The sequence below is a fragment of the Calidris pugnax genome, unplaced genomic scaffold, assembly GCF_001431845.1.
Source record: "Calidris pugnax isolate Ruff unplaced genomic scaffold, ASM143184v1 scaffold41, whole genome shotgun sequence".
NCBI lineage: Eukaryota > Metazoa > Chordata > Aves > Charadriiformes > Scolopacidae > Calidris > Calidris pugnax.
In genome coordinates this window covers 23300708-23327614 of record NW_015094509.1, presented here as the reverse complement: position 1 = coordinate 23327614, position 26907 = coordinate 23300708, and positions in this window count along the sequence as shown.

Genomic DNA, 26907 nt, shown 5'->3' with positions numbered 1-26907 from the left:
ATTTTTTTTTTTTTTTTTTTTTTTTTTAAATAGCTTCTAAAATTTCATTAGAATCCAGTGGATGATTATCCTGTGTTATTAACAAGCTTCACTAGACATCATGTGGAGTTTAGGAACATTAAAAAGCCACTGTAGTGAGGTAGAGCTGAGAAAAACATACGAAAAATAACCTTTTCTCTCCTTTGGAGTTGAATTTTATTAAACCATCTTAGAAGGTAATTTTTCCACTTTGGAAGGAAATGGACTTTGGGAGGAAAGCTGTTTGAAACCTCTGATTATTTTACCTTTTTATAACACTTTCTTGAACTCCTCCTAATCTTTTAATGTTCTGAACAGTGGGAGTAGATGTGTTCTGGAGAATACAGACAGTCTCCCCTACACTCAAAATCTAAGATTGGGTGGAACCTTAGCTGGTCATCTACTCCACCCCTAAACCAGAAACCAAAGTACATTAGCATATCTGTGTCATTTCTGAAAGTTATTTGTCTAACCTCTTCTTAAAAATCTGAAATCATGTTGAGTAAATAATGCCTTAGACCATCTACCTCCATTTCATTACCTTTTTTGTCAGAGAGTTTTCCTCCATGTCTATTTGAAACCCATTTCTTCTTAACTTGTCTCTATCTATATTCACATTTGTTTGGTATTCTTCTTCTTATAAATTACACATCACCCTTTTTATTACTGCATCAAGACCTCATGTTGTGACACTAATCCATGAGGAATTTCCATCTGAACCACCTTATCTGGGTTCATGGTTGGTTTTGTAGCTGTGGCAGTTGACGTATTTTGTAGTGGCAACTTTCTACCTACTGATCTGTGCATCACTGCAGACTTGACTGGGAAAGACAATCTATCAGTGACTGCAATGATGAAAATAAAAGCAGTGCTAGACCAAGAACCAGATCTTGGGAACTTATAAAAGATATCTCCCATTAACATCTATTTTTTGAGATCTGCCAGTAAGCCAATTGTAACCCATTTATTGTATGTGACTGCAAGTTTTTAAAGTCAAAATGCTGTGTGGTACTAAGTCACATGCTTTTAAATACAAGCACTATAATTAATTGATCAATTGTTCCATAATCCAAAAAAAGGGATAGCTTGGAAAATGCACTTGCCATGAGATCATGCTGAAGGGTTTAATTACACTTTTGCTTACATTTTTTTGTTGAGATAGTCTAAAAAATCAGCATTATATTATTTACCCAGGATCAGCATCAGCTTGGTTGATTTTTAATTCCCTAGTTCATTCCTTTTATACTTTTCAATATTTAAATGATGTTGGTAGTCCTGCAGTCATTTGAAATTTTCTTTGTTTCCCAAGATTTCTTGAGATTAACTTTACTGAGAGTTCCTCATCCCTTAAAGGCTCTTGGTGCAAGATATGTGTCTGTTGTTTTTAAAAAATGTTTAATTTTAGCAAAAGCTACCTCACATTCCCTTTTCATCACAGATGGCAATCTTTCTGTTCCACCCTCGGTATAAAATTCCTGCTCAGTTTGATATACAGACAAAAATATCCACCCTTTGAAAATTTCTAGTTTTTCTACTTGCCTGAGAACAGTTTTGCTGTGCGCCTCTAGCAATAACTCACATTGAAAAATATGCTATAATTATTTCTAGCTGTATTGGTCATTTCATTGTTCCCTTCATTTCCCCATTACCAGTCATGTATTTTGTAATTTATATTAATTGCCATTTCCTTTCCATTTTCTGCCTGACTCTACAAATTTATAAAAATTAATGCCTTACTGACACTTCCAGATCCCTTTTTGATATTTAAGAGGATTTTTTTTTCCAGCAGAGCACTGCCATGACTGGGGGACTGTGGCTTTCGGAGCCTCCAGTAGGAAATTTGAGAACAATTCCTGCTAAAGTCTTCTCTTAAGATTTCTTGCTTTAAATTTGTGTCCCTGCCAGTGATGCTGACTTATCTCACTAGGTTCGCAAAAATTAGTCCTTTCAAAAACTCTTTTACTGCTGGTCACTGGTGTGTTCTGTTTTCACACAATAAATGTAATCAGTTCACCATCATAATAATCAGTATCTAAGCAACCGCTCATTTTCAGGTCATCAATTGATTTTCCTTTGTCCATCAAGATGAGATCTAGTATTCAGTTACACTATGCTAGGTGGAAGATTTCCTATTTCAAGAAATTACTTATTTTTTTAAGAATATGTGAGGAAGTTTTATTACTGATTGCACCCACCCAAAAAAGGGATCTCAATTGAGGTCACCTATAATGAATATGATGCCTATGGATCAGGTCACTTAATTCTCCATTGGGATTTAGAAACTGATAACAGGTAGTACCTAGTTCTCCTCCTTTATGTGGAAGTATGAGCCAAAGGGTTGAAGTGACTTGTTTGTTGTTGTTCAGTGAGTTGGTGGCAGATTTAGGAGAGCTTACTCCTACCATGTTATTGTGCTATAGCTGGGAAATATAAGAACACTGAAGCCAGAGGCTGTGGTTGCCTCTGGAATCAGTGGGGTAACCTTCACACACATCCCTGATTGGGGCTTATCAGCCTGGAGGACTTTACCCCAGGTTTCAAAAGATTTTAGGTGCCCATTTCTCATTGCAGCACATTGCTCTTTAGCTCCTTCTTAGAGCCTGAAAGGGACAGAAAATCCTGAGAAGGTGAACCCCATAAACTTCCAATCTGAAAGTCTTCTTTTCAGCATCCTGGACAGCAAGTACTTCTTCCAGGCAGCAGAGAAGCATTGTGGTGGTGCTCGTTTTCTTTGCAGAGTGCTCCTGCAGCAGCAAATTAGAGCTACTGTAGGCTCTTGGGGGCCTGCTTAGCTATTTAGGTCTCAGTAGCTTGGGCGACTCTTCACATTTGATGCAATTTCTCTTATGTCAGGGAAATATTCACCTAAGATGAGATTTAGAAGACACTCTTCCTTGTAAGGTAACAGCAAACCACCAAAGTGTTGTACACCATGAGCTTTTGAGGCCTGAAGTCCAAAGATAAGGGGTAGTATATCCATAGTGGTGCTAGTACATGACACAAGATAAAGCTTCAGAGCTGTTTTCTGGTACATCTTGAGACTGTGTTTGAGGAAAACCAGAAGGATGGAGCCCCAGGCTTGGGTTCAGGCTGATGGCATCAGGAGCACCTCCCAGAAGAGACCTTGGCTCCTCAAAGGAGCAACTCATCATGTGCATGGGATGCTGGGTTGGATTATGCTGTCAAAGCATCAACCTCTCTGTTGACAACCAAGGTACCCTGGCTGGGTTACTCATGCAACCTTTTTGCTTTTGGGGGCTGCAGTAGTGAGTTGCCTGATGCACTCCAAGCTATTGGTCATGAGATGTGTCCAAAGTCACACAGAAATTCACTGCAGAGCTGCTGGTTAAACCTGTGTCTCTTGGTCCAGATTAGCAGAATATAGGCCTGGAGTCTCTCTTCTCTTGTACGTTCTTTTCTTAGCCCTGTCCGTGGTACCTGGCTCATACAAATGTATTTCTACGTGTACTTGAGTATGCCACTCTGTCTTATCCTTGGCACACTGGGAATGGAAAAACAGTTCTGCTCCTGAAACTCCAAATGAATATTTAAACACATATTTTTTTATTAGATGCTAATTAATATTGTGGGTAAGGGATTCTAGGGGATTTTGGGAGGGGAATGGTTTTAAATAGGCAAATTATTTCATTTGGAAGTACATTTACTATACATAATAATGGGTAGCTTTCTTATGGTGCTTTGCAACTTCAAAGTGCTTTGCAACTATTAATTAATTAACATGCATGCTCTTTTGGAGGTAGGAAACTAATTATTAACAGCCCTGTCTTACACACAGGGAACTGAATGATAAACATTCATGTTATTTAAACAATTTAGCCATTGTATTGCATGCTTAATTTGTCTCTGCGAGTACCACTTCTTCATACATAATGTGGATTAATGCATATGCAAATGAATAAATTAAATAGCTGCATTCATACAGTGCATGGTGATCGGCATGCATAATTATGTGCCCAGTGCCTTACATCTCAGGACTCCCTTCAAATGACAGTCACTCATCCTTTCTTGTGTTCCCTGAAAGTCATTTGAGATTGATATTTAGCCCCAAATAGGAGATGAAAGATGACATGAGCCAAGAGGTGTCTGGGGAGGTGGTCCCTGATGCAGTAGGTTCTGGAGCAAATCCTGTAACACAGTAGGGAAATGAGCTTAGACAGTCTCCAAAGCTAGTGCTGCACATAGTTACATACAGTCTTGTGCCAAAAACCCCCAACACAGTCCCAACTAAGACAAAGGGAGAAAGATCAGTGAAAAAATCAGCCTTGTTTTATTGGTAGGAGACCAGAGACACAGTCAATGGCTCGATGTCCAAATGGCGACTGCTGATGAGTGGAGTTCCTCAGGGGTCAGACCGGTGCTGTTTAACATCTTTGTTGGTGACATGGACAGTGGGATCAAGTTCACCCTCAGCAAGTTTGCCAATGACACCAAGCTGCGTGGTGTGCTTGACAGGCTGGAGGGAGAGAGACCTGGGCAAGCTTGAGAGATGAGCCCACGCCAGCCTTGTGAAGTTCAACAAGGCCAAGTGCAAGGTCCAGATTGGATGGGGCTTTGAGCAACCTGGTGCTTACCTGGAGCAGAGCAGTTGGAACTAGATGATCTTTAAGGTCCCTTCCAATCTAAACCATTTTATGATTTCATGATTTAGGTTGCCCCTGCAGAGAAGCACTGGCGAAGCTGGAGCAATCAAGTGACCTGCTCAGGATCCAGCACTTACACACTTTCACATGTCATTTGAGGCGGATTCCTAATTTTCCCTCCAAACAGCTGTCCACTGGGGACTTGAGATGCTGGTGATGGGAGGTGATTTGGGTCCATGATGAGAAGAGAATCTGCGCTGTGAGGTTTAGGACTCACTGAACAGAAGAGAAAAGACATAAGGAAAGCTGAGGAAAGCACCCTTAGGAGAGCACAGGAGAAGTGTGACAGCTGAGGGAGGAAAAGCAACTGCTAAGTAAGCAGAAGTGTTACCAGGCTCAGAGACTTGGGGACCTTAAAAAAGGCAATGGGAATGAAGCACCTGGGATTGTGCGAGAGCCTGTGGGATCTTAACAGAAGTGAATCTGTGCAGACCCTCCCCAGGCTCCCAGGACATCCAGTCTGTGGGCTGGTGAGAAATCACCAACCAATCTTCTGGTCTCTGCTGTGTGTGTTCCCGTAAGGCTTTCTGTGCTGGAAGGTGGGCTGTCCTTATCTTAGCTCCTGACTGTTCAACTAACAGTTCACTTTGTTATTTCTATTTGCCAGTAATCCCACTTCCTTCCTTGTGGTCTTTTCTAACTCCTCATTGCTCCTCTACCCTTTAGGCTCCCCTTTGCCTTCCCATCAATGTCCACTCTCTTTCTGTTTAACCCATGGTTAGAGAATTTACAACATTTCAATGACACTTGCAGCTCTCCTGCTACCTGCTCTCCCTCCCCTGTATTTTTCTGCCTCTTCTTATGTTCTCAGCCTGTTCTGGAGTACATTGCCCTGTCCTCTATTTATACAGCTCCTGGCATGCTTCTTTCTGATCTGAGCTGATGTCTCTAGGCATTGCCTTCATACTATTAACAGTGACGACCACACAGCTTTTTAATTTCTTGATGGGTTTTTAAGAAAGCCTATGTTTAGCTCTTAATCCTGGTGTAGACGGTGTGTTCTTATCAATAATTGGCCTATTAAGTTATGGGTACAGCTGAGTAAATTTCATGTTTATAAAATGTTTGAGCAGGCAATGCATTTAGCTGACTGTGGACTGGTATTTATGTAGTTCCAGGAGAGTAAATAAAGCCTATTGGGTGGCCATCATTATAGCATTATTTTCTCTCCCTCCTTCCTGCGCTCTCAATTTGATGCAAAAGCCGAACCTCATGCACAGAGTCAGGCCACCCAGAGGGTATTTAATTTCTTCAGCTGCTACTGAAATGAATGGCACTGGGGACATTCCCTGCCCTCCAAGACCAGGCTCCAGTTCCCAAAGTATAAGCCTGAAAGGTTATGAGGCTGTTTTTAATGTTAATTCCCATCGCGACTGATGATGTTCAGTGCAGGGCTGATATTACCTTTGCCTGCCCAGCCCCTTTGATGGACTGCAGTGATAGCACTTATTATCTGATTCATAAACTCATAATACAGCATAAAGGGGAGTGTTTTTGAATGCTGGGAAAAGTTGAGATTCCACTTTTTTTTTCCTCTAATGTTTATGCTTGGAATAACTTTTCTGATTCTACTTTCTAGATCTTGTAACTCATTTATAAAATAGCCATTTACAGGAAATACTTATTTTGAAGTCATTAAAAAGACAGCAACACCCCAAGGACAAGTTATATGTTTGTTGATATTAGTGTTTGAATGCCAGCTCTGTAAAGCACTCAGCTTGTGCTTTGCTTTTGTTCAGTTTTAGCAGCTTAAGGTGCATGAGTGGACCTCTTCAAAACTTATAGGTAGGTTTAAAATAAAACACATCCCTGTAATCAATGTCTTCTAGGTTTGGGTCTCCAAAAAAGGGACCCAGAAAAAGTGAGCAAGAGGTGGTTGCCAAGCAAATGAAACCTTTCTATCTGTTTAAACCTCCTCCCTGACTTTTATTATTTAGGACTTCATCTATCCTGGTGCATGAAATAAGATAATATAAGCAGAGATGAAAGCATATACATGTACTAAAATTCATCAAAACAAGATTAGTAATGGCACTCAATAGCGTAATTATAAGACGCTGACACTGAGATGTGGAGGGTTTGTGGAGCTATCACAGCCCTGGCAGTTGCTGGAACTTCGGAATGACCCTTTGCAATTTCCCAATGAACATTAATAACTTCCCATCTTATACAAAGCAGTTGCTCAATTTAGAGTTGCCGGTACCAAACTGAGACATACCATTTGCTTGGACGAATAAACTGAAATTAGGTTATTGTGTCACAAAAGGTGCTTGTAAAAGATTATGTGGAGCCTGAGGAAAAATGAGAGAGTCAATCAATACCTCTGGAAAGAGGAAGACAGCTGGAAGGAGAGTGAGTCTACATAAATACCAAACAAACCAGATAAATACATGACAGCATGAACAATTTCTCTGCTGTAGTTAAAATACATTTGATTTTATAGCCTCAGCATTTCCCAGCCTAGCATATCCTTTCATGGGGATTCCCTCTGCCTGCACCTAGAATACTGTCTTCAGTTTTGGGCCCCTCACTACAGGAAAGACATTGAGGTGATGGAGTGTGTCCAGAGGAGGGCAACAAAGCTGGTGAGGGGTCTCCTCTATGAGGAGCGGCTGAGGGAGCTGGGGTTGTTCAGCCTAGAGAAAAGGAGGCTGAAGCGAGACCTTATTGCCTCTACAGCCGCCTGAAGGGAGGTTGTAGAGAGGTGGGGGTTGGTCTCTTCTCCCAGGTAACAAGTGATAGGACAAGAGGAAATGGCCTCAAGTTGCACCAAGGGAGGTTGAGGATGGGTATTAGGAACAATTTCTTCACAGAAAGGGTTATCAAGCATTGGAACAGGCTGCCCAGCGAAGTGGTTGAGTCACCATCCCTGGAGGGGTTGAAAAGATGGGTAGATGTGGTGCTGAGGGACATGGTTTAGTGGTGGACTTGGCAGTTTTAGGTTAGTGGTTGGACTTGATGATCTGAAAGGTCCCTTTCCAACATCTATGATTTTACCATATTGTGGTGCAACAACTATACTAACTGACTTAAAACTTTTTGGCTTCCATCAGTGCCCAAATGTTGTTTTGCTTTGCATTTTTTTCGCTTGAAGTTTTTCTTCTGTCTTTCCACAGTTAGTATGTCATTTCCACCAGTAAGTGGAGAAGTACCGTGCTGCAGTAAAATTAGAATAGAAGTGGGGAGTGAGGCCCTTGTATACAGGGCCAGGCAAAGTCGTCTCAACTCAGTTTGAACTGAAGGAAAGGGCTATGTATTTAGAGTGTGAGTGATTAACTGCTATAACAGATTAACCGAGGAGGTGCGCCCAAATGCTGTCTGCCAGCAAGCCTTTTCACTGAGAATAGCTCTCTTTGGCTTAACCAAAAATAACTGAATGGATTCCAGAAAAAATGTGTGTTAATTGCTGCATTACACCACGAAATCAGGGCAGATCATCCTAATAGTCCCTCAGAGATTTTCCTGCATTTCCCCCATTATGATCAATTAGTCTGACCTCTCATGTTGCGGGGATCGGGGATTTCACTGCAGAGCTTTTCCAGCTTCAACCCAGTCCCTTCTGATCTCCAAATCGATGCCTCTGAGTCTCCCAGGCTGACACATGGAGACAGTTGGTGCTTGGAACAGAGTAATCCAGCTCTCCCCACTCCCACACCCCTGCTGTGGTGCCGCATTTGCCATCCCTCATATAGAGCAGAGCTATAGGCAGCAGAGCGAACGCACCGATCAGCTCTTCTGGCTCCAGGGAGCTGGTGGTTCCTCTTTGGCTGCACAGGCTTAGAAGAGCCAGGGTGAATTTTTCACAATGAATAATTTAAAGTGAGCCTTTTTGACCCCATTTTCTATATGCATCTCCCAGCAGAAAGTTGAAGCTGAAGTCATTTGTCACGGCTGAGTGTAAATCCAAGGGGAGCAGATGGGGGTTTCCCTGCCATGTAGCTCCGCAGACACTGTGTGCATGAAAATGGACTGCCTGGGACGAGGCAGGCGAAAATGCCGCAAAGAAAAAAATGTATCTGCAGCTAAATTTTTCAAAATCAATCCCCTGAGTTTGCTGGCAGGGCTTTGTTCTCCTGTGAACCTAGTCTAGGGTCTAGTTTTGTTAGCTAGAAGGCAATGTCTTCCTCAACTAATTCAACTTGATTTTTTTTTTTTTTTTTTTTTTTTATGTTTATTGCTGTCCATTAAGCTGTTTTTCTCTCTGGGATGTGCTGGTAAGAGCTTTGTGGCACAAGATGGAAAGGGCTGAGGATACTGCCCCTTTACCCACCGCCCCCCTTGCCCTCTGAAGGGTGTGAAATGTGCAGGAGTTTAATGACAAGATGAAAAAAAAAAATCACTCATTACAGGAACATAACTCCCTGCTACTGATTCAGGAGGAGAATAGAACTGCCCGTCGGAGAGGACTCCTGGGTGAAGAAGAGCTGCTCGTTCAGAAGCATCCTGTGCTATCAAAAATCCTAAAAGGGAAAATAACAAAACCCCATAAATCCTCAGTGCTATCACATAGCGTCTTAAAGATCAAGTAGTGATGAAGAATCTCAGACTGATATAACGAGTTACTTTGATAAACTCGTATCTCAGAAAAAAAAAAAAAAAAAAAAAAAAGAAAACTTTTAATTTAACTTTTTTTTTTTTTTTTTTTTTTTGCTTTGCATGTTTATTGCTGTCCATTAAGCTGTTTTTCTCTCTGGGATGTGCTGGTAAGAGCTTTGTGGCACAAGATGGAAAGGGCTGAGGATACTGCCCAGGTAGTACTTATCATTCCCTCCACAGCTGCATCACTAAAAGACGCTGAAGAGATCTGGGTGGTTTCTGAGGGGGCAGAGGGTGCAGTGCCACATGCAGAATTGCTGGCCATGTTTGAATACTTGGTTAGAAACAGGACCAAGGTGGAGAACATCTTTCTTCCCCCATCATGTACTCTTTGTGACCTTCAAAAGTTGCTTCTTTGACTCTGAACTTAGTCGTTTGTGAAATGGGTGCAATGCAGCTGGTCTGGCTGGAAGTGTCAAAGTGGCTTGGTAAGGGTGGGGAAGATTGTCCATTGTTTGAAATCCTTATGTCCAGTCTACTGTCATCTCAAAAAACATGTTGTAGCTCCATTTACAGACTCAATGAAGAAATTATCATCATATTGTTAACAATCCCTTACCAGTGGGGTCCTAATGGTGATGGAATAGCTTTCTGTTTCCCTGGGAAGCCCCAGCTATCTTCTTTTAGCTTTCATTACTGTGCATCACCGCGCAGCCTGCCAAAGCGCAGTATCGATTCCAGCGCATCGAGCAGATCGGGGCTCTGTTTGTTGTGCAAATAGCGAGACAGCAGCAGCACTGCAGACGGCAGGAGCGGAACGAGACAAGGGCCTGTCTCGGGCGTTCGGATTTATTCGTTGTGCCTGGTGTTCGCCGTGCTGTGGGACGAGCTACTTTAGTCTCGATGCACATTTTCAACGCAAGCTCGAGGCTGCTTTCTGCGCCGCGGGGACGTCTGGCTGCGAGCTGCAAGGAGGCAGCTCTCGCTGGAGCGTGCCCTTGGAAAGGCTGACACCAGCTCTTAGAGATGAATTATTTAGACAGCCTCACAAGCATCCTCTAGCCAAAGCTAAAGATACATCTGCTTGTCACGGGCAGCCATAAATCTGTGACGAGAGCAGAGGGGTTTCCCTCTGACACAGCCCAGCCTGTTGCTCGCTGCTGCAGTGCTGCACAGCGTGGGGATAACAGGAATGGTGAGAAAAGGAGTGCTTTCCCCATCCAAGGGACTTGCTCTGCATCACTCAGTTACAATAGGATACATCACAACATGAGCTTCAGCTGAATCCACGTCTCACCCAATTAGCCCAGGATTTTGCTGAGATTGTGGTTGATCAAGCACGGGACTGAGGTGTGGTGAGGGTCTGAGCAAAAGGTGCTGGTGCTGGGAGCTGTCACTTGTGCCACCCCTAAGGCAGTTTGTACACATAAAGGATGTCTTTTAATCTGAAAATAGACTCTAGTGGGGTTTGCAGCAGTTTAAGCCCTGCCCTGAGCCAGCACAGACGACTGCATTACAGATTTTCCACTGATGAGGTCACATTGTAGGGAGTTTCCTCAATATAAACATGGCCGGAATGCCTCAGGCAAATAATTTACCAACCCTGACTCCTTTAGCTGTCAGATCCACAAGGTACTGTACTGCCTGTCTGTGGACTGATGCCTCATCATTTCAGCTTTAGCTTCTGAATAACATGAGGTTAGAAAGAGAATTTCCTTGAGGTTAGATTCCCGTGTTCTGGGTAACTGTGAGATTTCTTATACCTTCCTCTGAACCCTCCTGTGGGAGGTGAAATGCTGTAACTACGGAGACCTCAGGGCTGATCTGAACTGGCAGTTCCTTCCCTCCTGCTGGTGTGGGAATTAATTAATATTTTTTTGTGCTACGTGCAATCGTGAAGTGGTAAAGCAAAATGTGACAGTTTGGTGTTTCATCACCGAGCTTGTTTTAAGGATATTTCTTGGTCTAAAACCTCTTTTTGACTGCTCAGTGCTGTATTGTGCAGTGCTATCAAGCCTGTCTGGAGGACTTCCAGTAGTAATAACAATAGCAATAATAATAATAATTTCTAGCTCTTATATAACCCTCCCTTGCAAGGTTTTCCAATGGGCATTTCATAGGAGGTTAGTGTGTAACAGAAAGAGAAAATTCTTTTCCTCAGATGCCTCCAAGCTTGTGAGATGCAGGTAGGAGTAGAAGTGAATTTTTCAAGCTCTGCATTGTGGCAGCCACCACCTCTCAGGACATCAGTTAATGCAGGTTAACTCTAGAAATTGAAACTAGGTATTGATTGTACTCGCTTGTACAGGGGGTTTGGGCAGTTTGTGTAGGCTACAGCTTTGAAAGGGACTATGGCTTTTGGGAAAAGAGCAGCAGTCTTTCTTATGCCTCTTTGCACAGCTCAGTCTCTGTGCCCCAATTTCATTCTTTATTGCATGGGTACTTCCATAGCTTCAGTCATTAGCATCCTGGGTGGGAGGCATTAAGTAGAGCAATAATGATTCTGATGGCTGACTCAGTTTGATATTGGGTGTCAGGAAATGGTGTATTTCTATTGGGAAATAATTTATTCTTAGTCAAAGTTAGTCTTAAGTAGTATTAACTACAAGACCACATCGCCACCGGTACAAGGACTGTGCAGAGCAGGCAGAGGGCTCAGCCCTGCCAGTGCTCCTCCACTGAACAGGACAGTACATTTCAGGAATATTTGCAGACAAAAAAAAAATAATCAGAGGGAGGATCAGGGCTAATCCTCATCCCAGAGGTAAAAGCTTTATCCCAGAGACAAAATACCTTCAAAGTAGAGACCATAAGCAAAAAAACTCCATTCCTTGAGGTCCAAAAAAGGGGCTTTGCACAAAGCTGTTGCGAGCCTTGAAACCACAACTATGAGTGAGGTTACGAAGTTCCCTATATCATGTTTAGAGATGCACCTTCCCAAGTGCTTAGACACTCAACTTTGAGCTGCCAAAATACACCCCATTTTGTTTTAATTTAAAAAGTAGAGAAATCATCGGTCCTATTTGGGGAGATGACATTTTTTCACTCATCATGGCCCAACAGGGATATATATATTGCTGGTGTGGGTTACAGGAAAAGAAGGATCCTTGTAGGTGAGAAGAGTGACAGCAAACAAGGGAAGAGGGGGCACATATGGACAAGCCTAGGAGGAGTACTTGGACCCAAACTGGTGGCCCATACCTCACTTGGACTGTTGCAGTACCCTAGTGTTTCACCTAAAGGAGGGATACTTGAGCTGATCACTCTCTAGAGGACAGTCAGGACCTTCTGGACATGATCAAAGTTAAGCAGGAGTTTAATCTCTTGGAGAAATGTATTGCTGAAAAGAAATGAGACTGAATTCCCTGTGCTTGCAGTGACGTACTGAAATTCTTTTAGGGGATTTTACTCTGGGTACATTTTGACAAGAATATCTGAATTCAGCTTTCAGTCAGATGTTCCATTTTTCCCTTTTATTGAACATGCATGTTGGTACTTTGAATGTTGCATATTAAATGCTATGTACATGGCTTGTAAATACATCATGAGTCAGCATTACCAATAGATATGTTGGAGAATTCATGTGGAGCTCATTGCTTTTTTAAGAGCCGTTTCTTCTTCCTCGAGTAGCACATTCTGGTGAGATACATTTCCTGGCTGATCACAGAGGAAAGGAAGAGGAGTAGATTTGAGAATACTAATTTTTTAGGAAGATAAACAGGTTATAGCTAGCATCTTAGAGTTTCTTTCCCCTTTCAAAAGGAAAACACATATGCCAGCTCTTGCTGTTTAGAACAAAAGATGAAATAGTTTTTGTGAAGATTGAATATATTACTTTAAAAACCATTTGGTTTTGATCTTTTGAGGAACAAGGATTGTACATTTGAGAAGGGTTTAATTTTGTTAAAGAATATTTTTGTTTGTTTGATCTTGCTTTTTTGTATTAGGATATTGCCAGTCCCTTGTTATGCATTATTAAAACAGATAATGAGATACAATTCTTGCTCTGGGGAATTTTCAGTCCTCACAACTGAAGACTTTACAGCCAAAGAAACTGCAATTAACAAGACAGACAAATGGTGGAAGGAAGGAAAATGTTATTGTCTCCGGTCTTGAGGTGGGGAGTGAGCTACAAGGAGATTAAAGCTGTAGGTTAGAAAAACTCTTAAATGCATGTAACGTGTGCCTAGATCCAGCCCACAGAGGAAATGAGGATGTCTTTAAGTCTTGCTGACCTTGGGTGTCTTCTCAAAAGGGCCATGGAATCCAAATAGCACAGTCAGACATGCAATTGTTAGTTAAAGAGATGCTTTTAGACGTCTGAATTTAAATGCTTTAATATTTAACCTGTGTTTAAACACTCACTTGAGCTTGGACTAGATTGTTTCAAAGCCATTTTGGGCAAGGATTAGATGGAAGTCAATGGGAGATTTCAAGTTTTGATTCTGTTTCAGTTAGTGACCTTTTGAGTGCTTCTGCTGCTATCTCTTATTTTCCAGGCTCATCTGCCAATGGACCAGACAAGTGTCCACCTCATTAATGTGTTTATTCTGATATAACAATTCCTGTTTCTCCTTTGTCCATGGAAGGATGCAGTTTCATAATCTTGAGATTTGATCGACCGTGACACTAAAATCTCTGCTGAAGCAGGTAGTCTTTCCCAGGAGTGCAAAAAGCATGGCTGTCCACATCAAAATGTCTGCTTCTCAGAAAAAACTATTCACCTGCAGTCTCTTCTCCAAGCACCCAAAGCATAGGTCCAGTTTACTTATCTTTTCAGTTTGTGAATCCTGGGTATGCATTATGTCTACTCCCATCTTCGAAAGCCTTTAAATCTCTCTGAAAATGGCTCCAAAAAGAGTAGATTACTCGTTTTTCGCATCCATCAAATGATAAAATTTCCTCTGGATCCTTTCTGCTCTAGCAGACAGAGTTTGCATTGGATTTTGCCTTTGTCATTTGGTCTGTAGGCTTTTTTCTCAGCTTTTATCTTCTATGTAAAGGATATATCAACTGCACGGCCTCTGCTTTGGGACTGACTGAGTCATTCCTGCATTCACAAATAATCTCAGACCTGCTGTGCATTGATAATATCTGTGTTCACTGATAATCATAGCTGGAGCCCCTGTATCTGTCTCCTACTGGTGTTGTCCCTCTTCCCTTTCAGACACTGCACAACATGTCCAAATTTTCCTCTCCCTATGCACTATGGGGTCTGACCTCTGAAGAATATTCTTCTCCAGGGGATGGGACTGCAGTGGTCCCTCTGTGTATAGCCAGATAATCGTGGGGTGTTGACAGTGCTAACGTGCCACTGGGAGGTGACATTAAACTGGGGGAAATGGTCCACCTAGGAGGCATCTTCTGAACATCAGGTCTTGTTATGTGCCATGCTCCTCTCCTGCCACAAACACCACTTCTCTTGAGGTCTTTTCCCTGGTGCACATACCCCTCACAGTTCCCTTTGGGGCTCAGTTTGATCAATGCAACTCTTGCTTGAGATCTGTCCTGATGCTCCCCTTGCTGTTGCTACCTCTGCTGCTCCGAGTTAAGCTCCTGCTGCCAGTGACGGTTCCCAAATTCCCTTGTTAGCCCAGAGGAATCTGCTCCTCAGCATATCCCTTAAGATATTGCCTCGGGAGCAATGATCCAGCAATCTTTCTAGCTTTGTCTTTTGTATAGCTATCCTTCACCTTGTTATTTTACCCTATCATGCAACTTGGGAGCTTGTATCACAGTACGTGACTAGGGTTTGTGGCCCAACATCTTCTGTAGTTTTCACAGGCTTTTATCTCCTGCCTTCTGGACTGGTAATTAATTCGTAAAGATAGAGTAAGTGAAGAAAGTTAATTTCAGTGTGTCCTTCCCAATAACCTCATTTGCAAGAAAATAGCTCAAATATTGTCATTAATCATTCTTTTACGCAATCAGTTAGCCAGCTGACTTTCTTCTGTTTTCCCGGTCAACAATTTTATAACAGGACTGCTTTCACCCAAGAGCTGTTTTACCACTGACTGCAATCTGGGTGGTGGGTACAGGAGTAAGTTGTCCTGATGACCAAAGAATGGGATGGGGAGGGGGGTAGTAAAGGACCGCAGTGAAGCTCCATCCTGTAATACTGCATTGAATGCTGTTCACTTGATAATGAGCATTTCCTACATGCAGATCAGGCACCTGAGGAAATATTTGGTAGCTGGTTATGGAGGATTTGCCTCTCCAGCTGGAGTGACACCATTGCAGCTATTGATATTAAGCTTGGGTAAACTGATTGTAAAGTGTGAAGAGATCTGGGCCAGCAGCAGTCCTTGCACAGAGCATCTGGGGCCAGGGGAACTGGCAGTAAATAGGCAGCTTTTTGTTATTTTCCCAAGTGCAAACGCAGAGGTTTGTTTTCTCTCATTGTTTACGTAATTCCAGCACATATTTTGAGAATGTCTTTCCCTTTTCCCCTCATTTTAATTAGCTTCTTGGTGGGAAATGCAGAAGATTTCCCAATTTGTTGTCATATGACATATGAAAGGGATAACCTCTGTATCTCAGTTTTTCTATTCATGTTTGAAGCTGCTTGCTGGTTTCTATTCAGCCACAGATACAATTAATTCTTAGCATCTGGCTGTAAACAGTGTTATGTCTTGCTGTGGCAGGGAGACAGGGAGCCCAATTAACACAGCTATGAATATCGGCTAGTGTGCTTTCTGGGCCCATTTATATATTTTTTTAGAAGGCTTAAAGCATAGAGGAAAAAGAGGAGCAAAAAAATTTTAGACATGGTCTTGTGTCATTTAATATTAATTTGGTGAATACAGTATGATAAATATTGTTGAACTCATAAAACGACTCTTTCCCTTCTCAGTAATATGATGATGGTAATTCTATGTGTAGAATGTAGTAAAATAGGACTTTCTCCACCGAATTACTTTCAGAGTCATTTGCTGGGGATTCTTAGTCAATCAATTGATAACAGGCAGAACAGGATCCTGTCTGTATGAGTAGGAGATCATCAAGGAGACAGCTTAATTTGATGGACACTGTACTGTGTCCAACCTTAATAGAGGTTGTTGAAAAGAAATGAAAGAAAGGTTTTGGCAAAGTGTAATGAGACATATTTGAGGTTTTGAGATTGTCCTTTTTGAGAAAGAGACCTAAGAAGATGCATTTATTTAATTTATCCAGGGAAATCACAGAATCACTGAATGTTCTCTTTATCTCTGAAGTTCATTTAAGAGGAGTTTGTAGAAAGCTACATGGGGAAGACACTGCTGGGAATAGACTGCTGTACCAGAAAAAGCAAAAAAAAGAGCCAGAGGGTAGACACTGAGGCAACTGCTATTAAAAAATACACAGAAAAGCTATTTTGGCACCAATATGTGTTAGTGGATATGATACTGGTAGGTTCTCCATTTGTTTTAAAGTCAGTTTAACATATTTGTCTTCCACAATGACATGAAAAATGTCCAGTAGAAGTTGCGTGCTTGAAGCAAGCTCTGTGAGGAGAATCAATGGCCTGTGATGCAGGAGATCAGAATACCCTACATGACCATAAGGGTTCCCTCAAGGCTTAAAAACTCTATGTATCTAAAATCAGATTTTGTTTCTCCCAGAATGTGTGTTATAACAGACCAAGGCAGCATTTTCGGTTGTGATGCCCTCAGGAGAGCATCTATGGAAATAGAAACTTCCTTCTTTTCCCCTTTTCTATATTTTAATGAATGAATCACACCAGTTTTGGATGATAGTATCTGCACTTCAGCCACTTAAAAACCACCATTCTGTGAGCAAAAGGACATCCTTTGCACCATACGTGTTTTTAGACTATTTAAGATGCGTTAGCTCATGTTTTCCAAGATTGATGCATAAACATAAGGATCAAAAAATGAGGATGGGATTCAGTTTAAAATTAAGACACCTATGTGAAAGTGCCTACTAGTCTCAGCTCCCATTTTAGTCGGTGGTTATCTGGGGCTTCTTTCTGGGCCTATATGTGGGCATGTCAGTGTATGAGAGATGCCCATGGAATGGGTACGTGGAGGCCTTGGAACCTGCAGGAAACCCAAAGCTTTCTGGACTGGAAGCTGGAGGCCAGATGGGATGCCAGAGAAGCTCGAAGGGCATTGAATGATTAGGTATCAACACAGCATAGTCAATGAAGTCCAGAGTGTGACTCAGCTCACCCCACAGCAGAAGCCTATTGACCTCAAGAAAGGGCAGGAGGTGGGCTTGCTCAGCCTGAGACTGTACTTCTGGTCCTGGATTTGTGTCATTCATACTGATGCAGATGGAGGGACTTTGAACCTGGGGTTGATGGGTCCAAGGAGAAGGGGGTGATGAAGCCGAGAAACTTATTGGGATCCTTGATTTCAGCTGCAGGTCAGCATCAGAAAGCCTGCGGTTGGGAAGGACATTTCATTACTGTGGGTTTTGCTTCCCAGCCCCAAAACTCTCCTGTGACAGGAGAACACTGGCAAACATTGTCTACCTTTCAGCCTTTCTCAAATATTATGCAAATATTCAAATATATTCAAATATATTCAAATATAATAAACAAGACTGTTATTCCAATAGTCCCAGTGACTCTCCTGAGGGGGCTTTTCAGGATCTGGATTAAAAGGGCTCCAAGAATGAGGCCTTCAAAAGGAAGTCCCAGCTCAATAAAATGTTTCAGGATCACCATAAGGGCAGGAGGAACCTCCTGGACTTTGAGATGTAATGTCCCAAGTCCACAAATATCACAAGACATCCAAAATTCAGGAGATAACAAAATCTGTGGTAATTCTCTACCAGTATTTGAGACATCAGGCTGCATGGGTTTCCTGTTTTCTGGAAGCTGTGACAGTAGCAGCACAGTGCAGATTAATCTCAGAACAAGGGTCATCCCCATACATTTTCCTCGCAATCAGAAATTCTAAAATGTGATGGAAGGTGCTAATGTCACCTCTTTGGCATGGGTAAGAAACTGTCTGTGCTGCAGGATCAGACTCTTCAATTGCAATTTTAAGTTGCAGAGACATTTTTCCATTTTGGACATGTATTGCATTTATAGCATGACCCTGAATACTCTCTGTTAAGTTTTGTGACACAGATAGACCTAGTGGGGATAGTTCTGAAATGAGCAATTTTCATGCAGCAGAAGGAATGTTTCATGGAGCATTTCATATTGAAGGTCACTCTAGGAATCAAATCTAGTTTGAACCTTTCCCGGCTGTAGGTGAAAATAGCAGCTTTCTGCAAGATGGTTACACAAAAGTGGCCCATGCAGGAATTAAATAGTCTTACTGTAACATCTGCCCCCACTTCCCCTTCACTGTCTGAAAGACTCTTACTAAAAACTGGGAACTGAGTCTTTTCTAGGTGCCACTTGGTGGGAGAGGGGGTAAATGCATCCTTAGTCACAACTGAGTGTCAGCAGTAATATTATGAGAAAAATAAAAGAATTAGAAAGTACAAGTTGCTTTGTATGTTCAGAGATTGTTAAATTCTCCATCATCTTCTCTGCCAATTGTTAATTCTTTTTCTAGGCTTGTTAACTTCCTCAGTCAAGTAATAAAGTTCATTTACCTAAACAAGAAAACTGCACAATCCTCTCTGATCTTACACCAGATTATATCAGCAGCTGAGCCGAAAAACAAAATATGCGAAACTTGTTCACTATGACAAGTTTCAATGTTTCTGTGCATTTGTCCATAACTGGAACTCAAAGTTAAAATATTTTTTTCATTTTAGAAAGAGTTCAGGAACATTTTGAATGAGAAACAAAACCAAGAAGTATCAAGTTCTTGGACCAAACTGAAAACTATTGTTGACTCATCACTGAGCATTTCAGACACAGCTTTGAAAATGGTTTTTAGCTGCAACTGACATTCCTGAATTTAAATTTCTTTGGATAACTTGAGGGGAGAGCATTTGAGGGAAGAATAAACTGCTATCATATCAATCTTATTTTGCTTGTGTCAGTGTTCCCAAAGCAAAGGTTGTGTCTTAAATTTCCTCTTAAGGCCTTAGAAACAGGTCACACAGAGTCTCACCAATACCCAGCTGGGACTTCCCAAAGTTACCCAAACCGCAGCTGAAGTTAAAGATGCCAACCGATACATCATCACCGCTATTGGGTTTCAAGCTGTGGTCAAGAGCTCTAAAATTTGATCTTTGGCTGAAAAAGCAAATGACAGAAAATAACTGAAACACCTTGGCTGTGGTTTTTTTTGCTGGCAGGAGGGAAACTTTCCTAGTGTGAACCAGTTCACTGATGTTGTATTATTTCCATGCAGCTTGAGAGATACTGACAAAGATATGTAGGGTGGAATGACGGTATTTATGTCAGATTTTACTCACACACACTGTCATATCAATTGCCCGTGTCAACAAATATAATATACAGCATTTAATATCTCATTTTGGCATCCCCAGCTGACTGTAGCCAAGAGAACAGTACTGAATATTTCTTTTCTGAGTGAAGAAGGAGCCCACAGACAAGACATAAAACTTCTGCCCTGGAGAAGCAAAGCCCAAAGATCTCAGAGATCAAAGTTGAGCCAACTTTAAGGGTTACATCTACCCTGCTGTTCCAGGTGGTGGTCACCTGGGTGGTGCTAATCTGTCTGACAATATAAATGTACTGAAAGCAGCCAACAGAACAAAAACACTGAATTTTCTGGAAGTACAAGCCGCTTTTTGCACATCAGTTGGGTAAGAGTAATACTCACCTCCCTCCTCACCCATTGTCTAACTTCCTGCTCCATTCAGCCATGAATAGGACATTGTGCAGAAGCAAACAACTGCCTACACACACATCCTGTTCAAGGTTTACAGTATAAAGCATTAACATATTTTAATAAATCATCAGATTAGACTTTTCTTCCCACCTCTTCCCAATGACTGACACTTAGATCTAGCACTTAGCTCTGAGGTGACGCAGATAAAAACCTTAGCGTACAAAATGAAGGACTAAGTCTGAGATGTTAGACAGCCACATTTTTTCCCTTTCTGTTTGGGTACCTGCTCTCTTCACTGCCTGTGAAAAGCCCCAAATCTTAAAATAAATAGAGATGAGAAGAGTAAATGAAAGGTTCTTGCTGGTATCAACCAGAGTACAGTGGAGGCACAGTGAAATCAAATAAAACCAAACCACTCTATTTTAAATGAACCTCCTTCCACCATATTATTTATCCCTCAATATTGAGGAGTGTTGTTTCCCTGAATATTTCTCCCATCTTTTCTTAGAGCTGCCCGATGCCACCTGCCTTCCCATGGTGACACAAATGGAGAGGCAAACCTTTGAAATGTTAACATGAGGGGGGCAAGTTATAGTGCAAAAGGATGCACATGGGATTGACTTTTAATTCATGAGAGGTGAGAAGAATGTGCTTTGAAGGATGAACAGCAAAGAACACTGCAAAATGGGTTCATTCTTATTGAGATATCCTGTTCATTTGAATGTTGACATTTAAATATGATGCAGAGTAGCCTTTAATGCAAACCCAGGGGTCTTTGGGCACATTAAAAAATATTGCCAGCCAAGCACTGTGGCTGTACAGCACAGTTTGGTACTCTTGACTTCAGCTTGGCAGAACAGCTTTCAATGTTCACCTTTGGCACTGCCTTGCTGGCTTGCCCAGAGCATGTCTTGGCTTCATCTGTGTAGGTAGGATATTGAGGTTTCCTTTCCTAGATGCTTCAGATGTGCTGATGAAAAGAGCAGTACGAGAGCCCACAGAGGAAGCCTTGGTCCACTGCAGGAAGGTAGGAATTGTTTGTTGGGCCCAAACTGACTGTACATCAGCCCTTGTTTAATGCACACCTTGTTTAATGCTGTGCTACTAGCGACAGTAAGTAGGCAGGTCCTTTTGTATCAGAGATAGGCAGGACTCATACCGATATCTGTCATTAATTAGACAGTACTGGCAATATTTTGACCACTGAGCCCAGCTGAAAGTCTGCCTCCAGACCGTTTTGAATTTTCAGCAAAAAACCCAAGCCATTTCAGAAAATGAAATTAGGAAATATTTATTCTGCATGTTAAACAAGAACGCTACATTGGAATTTATAGCATCTTTATGCATGTGAGTTTAGTACTGGTAAGAAATTCTGCCCTTATTCCTGAGATACTTCATTTGCTGTTCCTGTAGAGGTGTCCATATATGGAGAAATTGTGAGTTTGGGAAAATTCTGGTCTCTTACTAGAAACTCATTGAAATTTGGCAGCTGACTTCTTCCCAGATTCTGACAGCTCTGCTTCTGCTTGAGCTGGAGGGTCTCGGCTGGACTTCCCTGGAGACATTTTCTTCCCTGGGGAGCAGCAGGAGGCTGGACGAGGAGAGCAGGCTGACTTTCCTCCTTACCACCCCAGGGAGGAGGAGGAGGAGGAGGAGGAGGGCTGGGTGTGTGCGTGGGAGGAAATGGGACAGCACATCAGACTTGCAGAAGTGCTCATCGCTTCTAGCTGCAGCCAAAGTCAGTGAGAGCTGTGCTGTGGACTGATAAAAACTCTGAGAATAGAAAAATGAAAAGTGGTGCCCTTATTCTGAGACGTCAAAAATTAAATTGTTCTTTTGAGCCAGTCCTCTGGGCCTCGGTTCCCCCCTCAATAAGATAAATCTGGGACCGCTCAGATGTCACAGCAGATTTATGAAAAGGAATTTGTGTGTGTCTGTGAAGCTTGCAGGGGTGTGAGGAAACTAATAGTCTTATTTTCCTAGCAGGGTTTTGAAGAGTGCAGCAAGGTTATACACAGTGCAGGGTGCAGGTATAAAGAAATATTATTTAGAGGTTTGCCTGGTGTGCCCCATTCTCCATGTGTATTGAGTTGTGAAACCTGTAAAAATAATAATGTATGTTCAGTTGTAATTAAAGGCTTCATCATAATGCATGAGCACAGGGGAGGCAAATGAAGGTTTGTGCGTGTGCAATTATTGAATAACGTTCTAAATTAGAGCATCTCGCTAAAGCAGCTAAAGGATCAGGCTAATTTAGTGAGTGATGGAAAAGGTCTGTAGTGCCATTCCATGCAGGAGTATTCTTACTCCCTGCAACATGATTTTCTTTTCTGTCCCAAGTCTTGGAGCATTTGCTTCATTTTTTATTTTCTGTATTCAAGAAAGTGAATGTGAAAATAATTCTTAGCTTTTTCTTGAGGGCAGAGGCCACTTGCTGCTTTGCATTTGTACATTACTCAACAACAGGAGCACCATTATTGGTGGCTGTTTGCTTCTACCCTATCAAACATGATAAATAATGTTTTGAGCTCCAGACTGCAGTGTGATTGTATGTTTATACGTATATATGAACATATGTGTTTTAAAGAGCCCTGTACTACAGTTTATTCTGTTAAACCTGGATGCAGTTAAATGAAATATATCCTTTTTTTTTTCTATGGAAATTTCTAACAAAGTTTTTCTCAGGATGTGTGTACAAAATTTAATAGTGAGGTCTTTCTAAAATCTCAGAAGCTGAAAATATTTCTTTACATCTCAGAAGGACTATTTGGGTTTAATTTCTACTTCTGCATGAAGACATAGTATTGGAGAAAAGAAATAGAGGTGAAATTGTGACCCCACATAAATTGGATTTTTCCATAACTTTCAATGAAATTGGAATTTTGCCTTAAGTGTAGGAAGAGGCATTTAGCTGTAAATATTATGCCTTTGTCTGCTACATTTCATTCTCTTGACAAAGTTTATACAGATATTTTTAGCCTCATGTGTATATTCTTATCTATAGCTTCTGAAATTGGTACTGTTATGCAAAAGCAGTACCTGCCTTCCGCTTTTCACACACAGAAGCCTCTATAAGGCTGAGATGTGCCTGAAAGGATAAATTAAGTAAGAAAGTGCATCCAAACACGGTGCAGGGAGCTGGGCACTTAATTTCCTCCAACTCTTTATAATCCCCATCTGCACAGAGCACACCATAAAATCAGTTACTGCCTTCCCGTAGTCTCAGCAGGAATTGAGAAGTCAGTCTGTACTCCCAATACCAGTATGAAGCACTACTGTTTTTCTGGACCATTTAAGAGCCCTGGGCGAGGTTATGTCAGCATAAATAGTTCTGTGTTTGTCTGCAGTGACCTTTCCTGGGCTCTAAGAGGAAATCACTGCACTGGTCTCCGGTTCAGTGTAGGTGACTTGGGTGCAAATGTCACCTCAAAAAAATGTCTCTTAGCTGCTGAAGCAACCCACGTTGAACCTGGACAACTTTCCACAGTGTTTTTAGTCTCCAGCCCCCACCTGTCAAGTTCTTTTCCAAAACAGCTGACAGACACCTGAGAAAACTCTGCTGTGAAAGGGCAGTCATATGGGCACATTTTGGTGCACCATGGAGGTAATTTGCAATTCGCATCGTGGGCACGAGGCCCACATACAAGAATATAGAAATTTGGGATCATCTTTTTTCAGCCCTTGTAAGACGTGAAATGTTTCATACAGGGAATTGTATTAGATTACTCTCTGTTCTTATTTTCAAATTAAAGACAGGAAGAGTAGCATATGGTGAGGAGACAAATAACATTTAGATGCCTGGCAATGATGACCAGATTCATCGCAGTAGTGGCTAGTAACCTTTCCCAAGGGTACAGACCTCACCTACTGGGCACTGTGCAAACAGTGCAAAATATCTAACACAGCTTCTGCCCTGGGGTGCTCAAAAGCCAAACATCACCAATAGGCCAAGCAGGTACCTGGAAGGTGAAAAGAACATGAGAAATTAAGTTAAGCAGAACTTTTCTCTGCCTGCTATCTCAGCTTATACTGGGAGACAGTTCAGTAAAGGTAATTTTAAATCTTTATGTTGTGTCTTTGGATGCTAGATTTTTCTTAGGTGCAGGACATGTCAAAACATTGACTTAAATTTGTTCCAAGCTATTCCTTTGCTTGGAATAATAAACCACTAGAAAGATAAAAAATGTAATAATAACTTTTTTTTTTTTGAGTTCCAGAGGCCCCAAATCTAATAAGAGAAGAACACTGCGTTGCATGTTATTTATTTATGTTGGGACTTTGATCTGAAGTAACTCCAATAAATAAGATCAGTTCACAGCAAAGTAGACAGACCAGCATAAAAGAAGAAGAAACATCCTGCAGGAAAACAAGTTCCTGATCTGGGCACAAATCACATTTACCAGGATTATTAGGGTTATGGACTTTGAGAAAATACAATATCAAAAGCAAGATTTCAGTCTATGCAATTGTGGCTGGTGGACTCATTAGAGAGGGTCTGTTCTTAAATCATGTGGATGGGCCTGCTACAGAGAAGACTAATTTTTTCAAGAGCTAATTAAAAGCATTCATATTCCAACCATGAGATTATATTATAAGGAAAATTTAAATGGCAGGATCTTTGAAAGTCCATGCATTCATAGCACTGCTATGCTTAATAGGTGATTGTCCAGCAGATTATTAGGACATAAGTAATTACATATTCTCACTCTAATAAAGATGGCACTAAAATGGAGAGCTCTTTGGGAGACCTGAGCTTTCAGATGAAAAATCTGATTTTTCTCAAATCTGTTTTGCTTGGTTGAGAACCCAATTTGACATCAAAATGAGGTGTTGACAGAGAACTTTCTACCAGCTGTACCTCAGTCTTGTTGGTAGAGAGAGGTAGTTCCTGTGAACAGATGTAAAGGCAGAAAACAGTAGCGAGAAGACAATCATCTGTGGACTTCATGTGCTGTGCTGCCTCAAGGAATTCCTGCCAAGTCTGTGCTCCTCTCCTTCTTCTGGCCAGCAGGAGCATCCTGAGGCATCTCTGGTACTCTGAAACCAGAAAGATAAATTACTTCTGAGGTATCAGACTTTTGCAAATTCTGTTGAGCTCCCTCTATAGTTTAAAAAAAAAAAAAAAAAGACTGATGACATTGAAGCATTATTTGTATTATGATATTATACTTACTCTAGTTCTTAGGTTGTGTGTATGGATGAAAATGTTTTATCGGTTGTTTTATTTCTATGAATAAGATCCACTTTAATGGGAGCAGAATATTTATTTTCTCACAGAGGGATTAATATGGCACAATATAGTACAGGTTTTGTCACATAGCTATATTCAATGCCACTATAACCTGATTTGGGATAAAATATAGAAGTACATAAGGGAACATCTGATTTTATAGCTTTTAAATTCAGTATAATATAAACTCAGCTCTCTCACTGAGAATTAAAGCCATTGTAGGACAGAAAATTTTTGAAGAAAGAACAAATTCATTATTCAATATGCAGTGTTCTAGACATGGTGTTTTTCTTTAGATTTATTGCCTCTCTGTAATGCTGTTTTTGAGAAAGTTTGGAGTTTTTTCATAGTATGAAAATAACTTATCTTCAGTGGTATTATTTTAGCTTTTTTTTTTTTAACTCCAGGACCACCTAGATGTTTTAAAGGGATTTATTGACCAAGTAACGTGGTACCAAGAAGTTAAAAGAAGGAACAGTAGGTCTGAGTTGCACTCTTTGAATGTTTGAGACAGTTGTGTGTTATGGGTGGCGCTGTAACCTACACAGAAAATACTAATAACTTGTGAATTAGCTCATTCCTGAAAGAAGTGGATGCCAAATATATTTGAAGTCTGGTTAAAGACCAGTTTTTGAAAACACATCAGGAGAACTAAACATTAGGGAGTCAATAGTAAATGCACTGAACCCAACAACAGTGGAATCTTCAACATATATTAACTACAAAATGTTTCTGCAAATAAAATGCTTGGTTTCCTGTCTAAACCTGAACAAAATAATTTTGATAATTGTGGTCCCAATTTTGTTTTTCTCTCTGGACGAAGGCCATGCTAGACCCCAAGAAGAAGCTATAGGCCTTGTTTTTGGCTCCTTAGCCTAGTGGTAGCACTCCTATCAGCCAATAGATGTTAATTTCTCTTCCACTTCACCTAACTTAAACATATATCCTAACCACTTGTTTTTAAATAGAACACAATGTTTTTCAGTCTGCTGCATCATCCCATGTGTTAAAAAGGGAAAAATAACGTCTCTGAGGAGAAATCTCTGAGGGAATGTTGCGCTAAAAGTTTTTCTGAAATAACAAATAGCCAACAACTTCCTTTATGTTTTTCTTTCTGGGCTTGCACTAACGGCCTTGCGGTTCCTAATGTGGATGTAGCCTAAGAGTTTGTTTTGCCATTTGCTGGTACTCCCACATTCATTTCATATTAGGGTCCTCAGGAATATTTGACCTTCTATATTTCATCATATGTTAAGATACTTTGCCATTTTAAGTGAATAATGAAGTGCATAGTGGCCTCTGATCACAGGCATTTGTAGAGAGACTGAAAACAGAGACCAAGGTTGAAGACTCCAGGTTCTGTTATAAGAGGTTGCTGAGAAACCCCAGAATGTGTCACCAGGTCCTTAACCTCTGTCACACCCATGTTCCTTTAGATCGCAGAGCAGACATTTTGCAATGTATGGGAGTGTATGTGTATCAAACTAGAAGAAAACTGCTCACAGTGAGGGTATGAATGTACAGTCTTTGGGTACCTGCACAGTAGGATTGTTGCTATTTTGGGACTTGCCAGTTGGTGGAAAACTTGATGAATGGCTTGAAAAAAAATTATTTTTTTTTTGCAATTATTATGTACTGCATAATAAAGATGAGTGCAGTTTACTGCTATATCTGTGGTGTATCCAAAGACATGTTTTTCCCTGCGGATACCAAAGGGAGGGAGACAAATCATGGTACTAGACTGGGAAGAGCA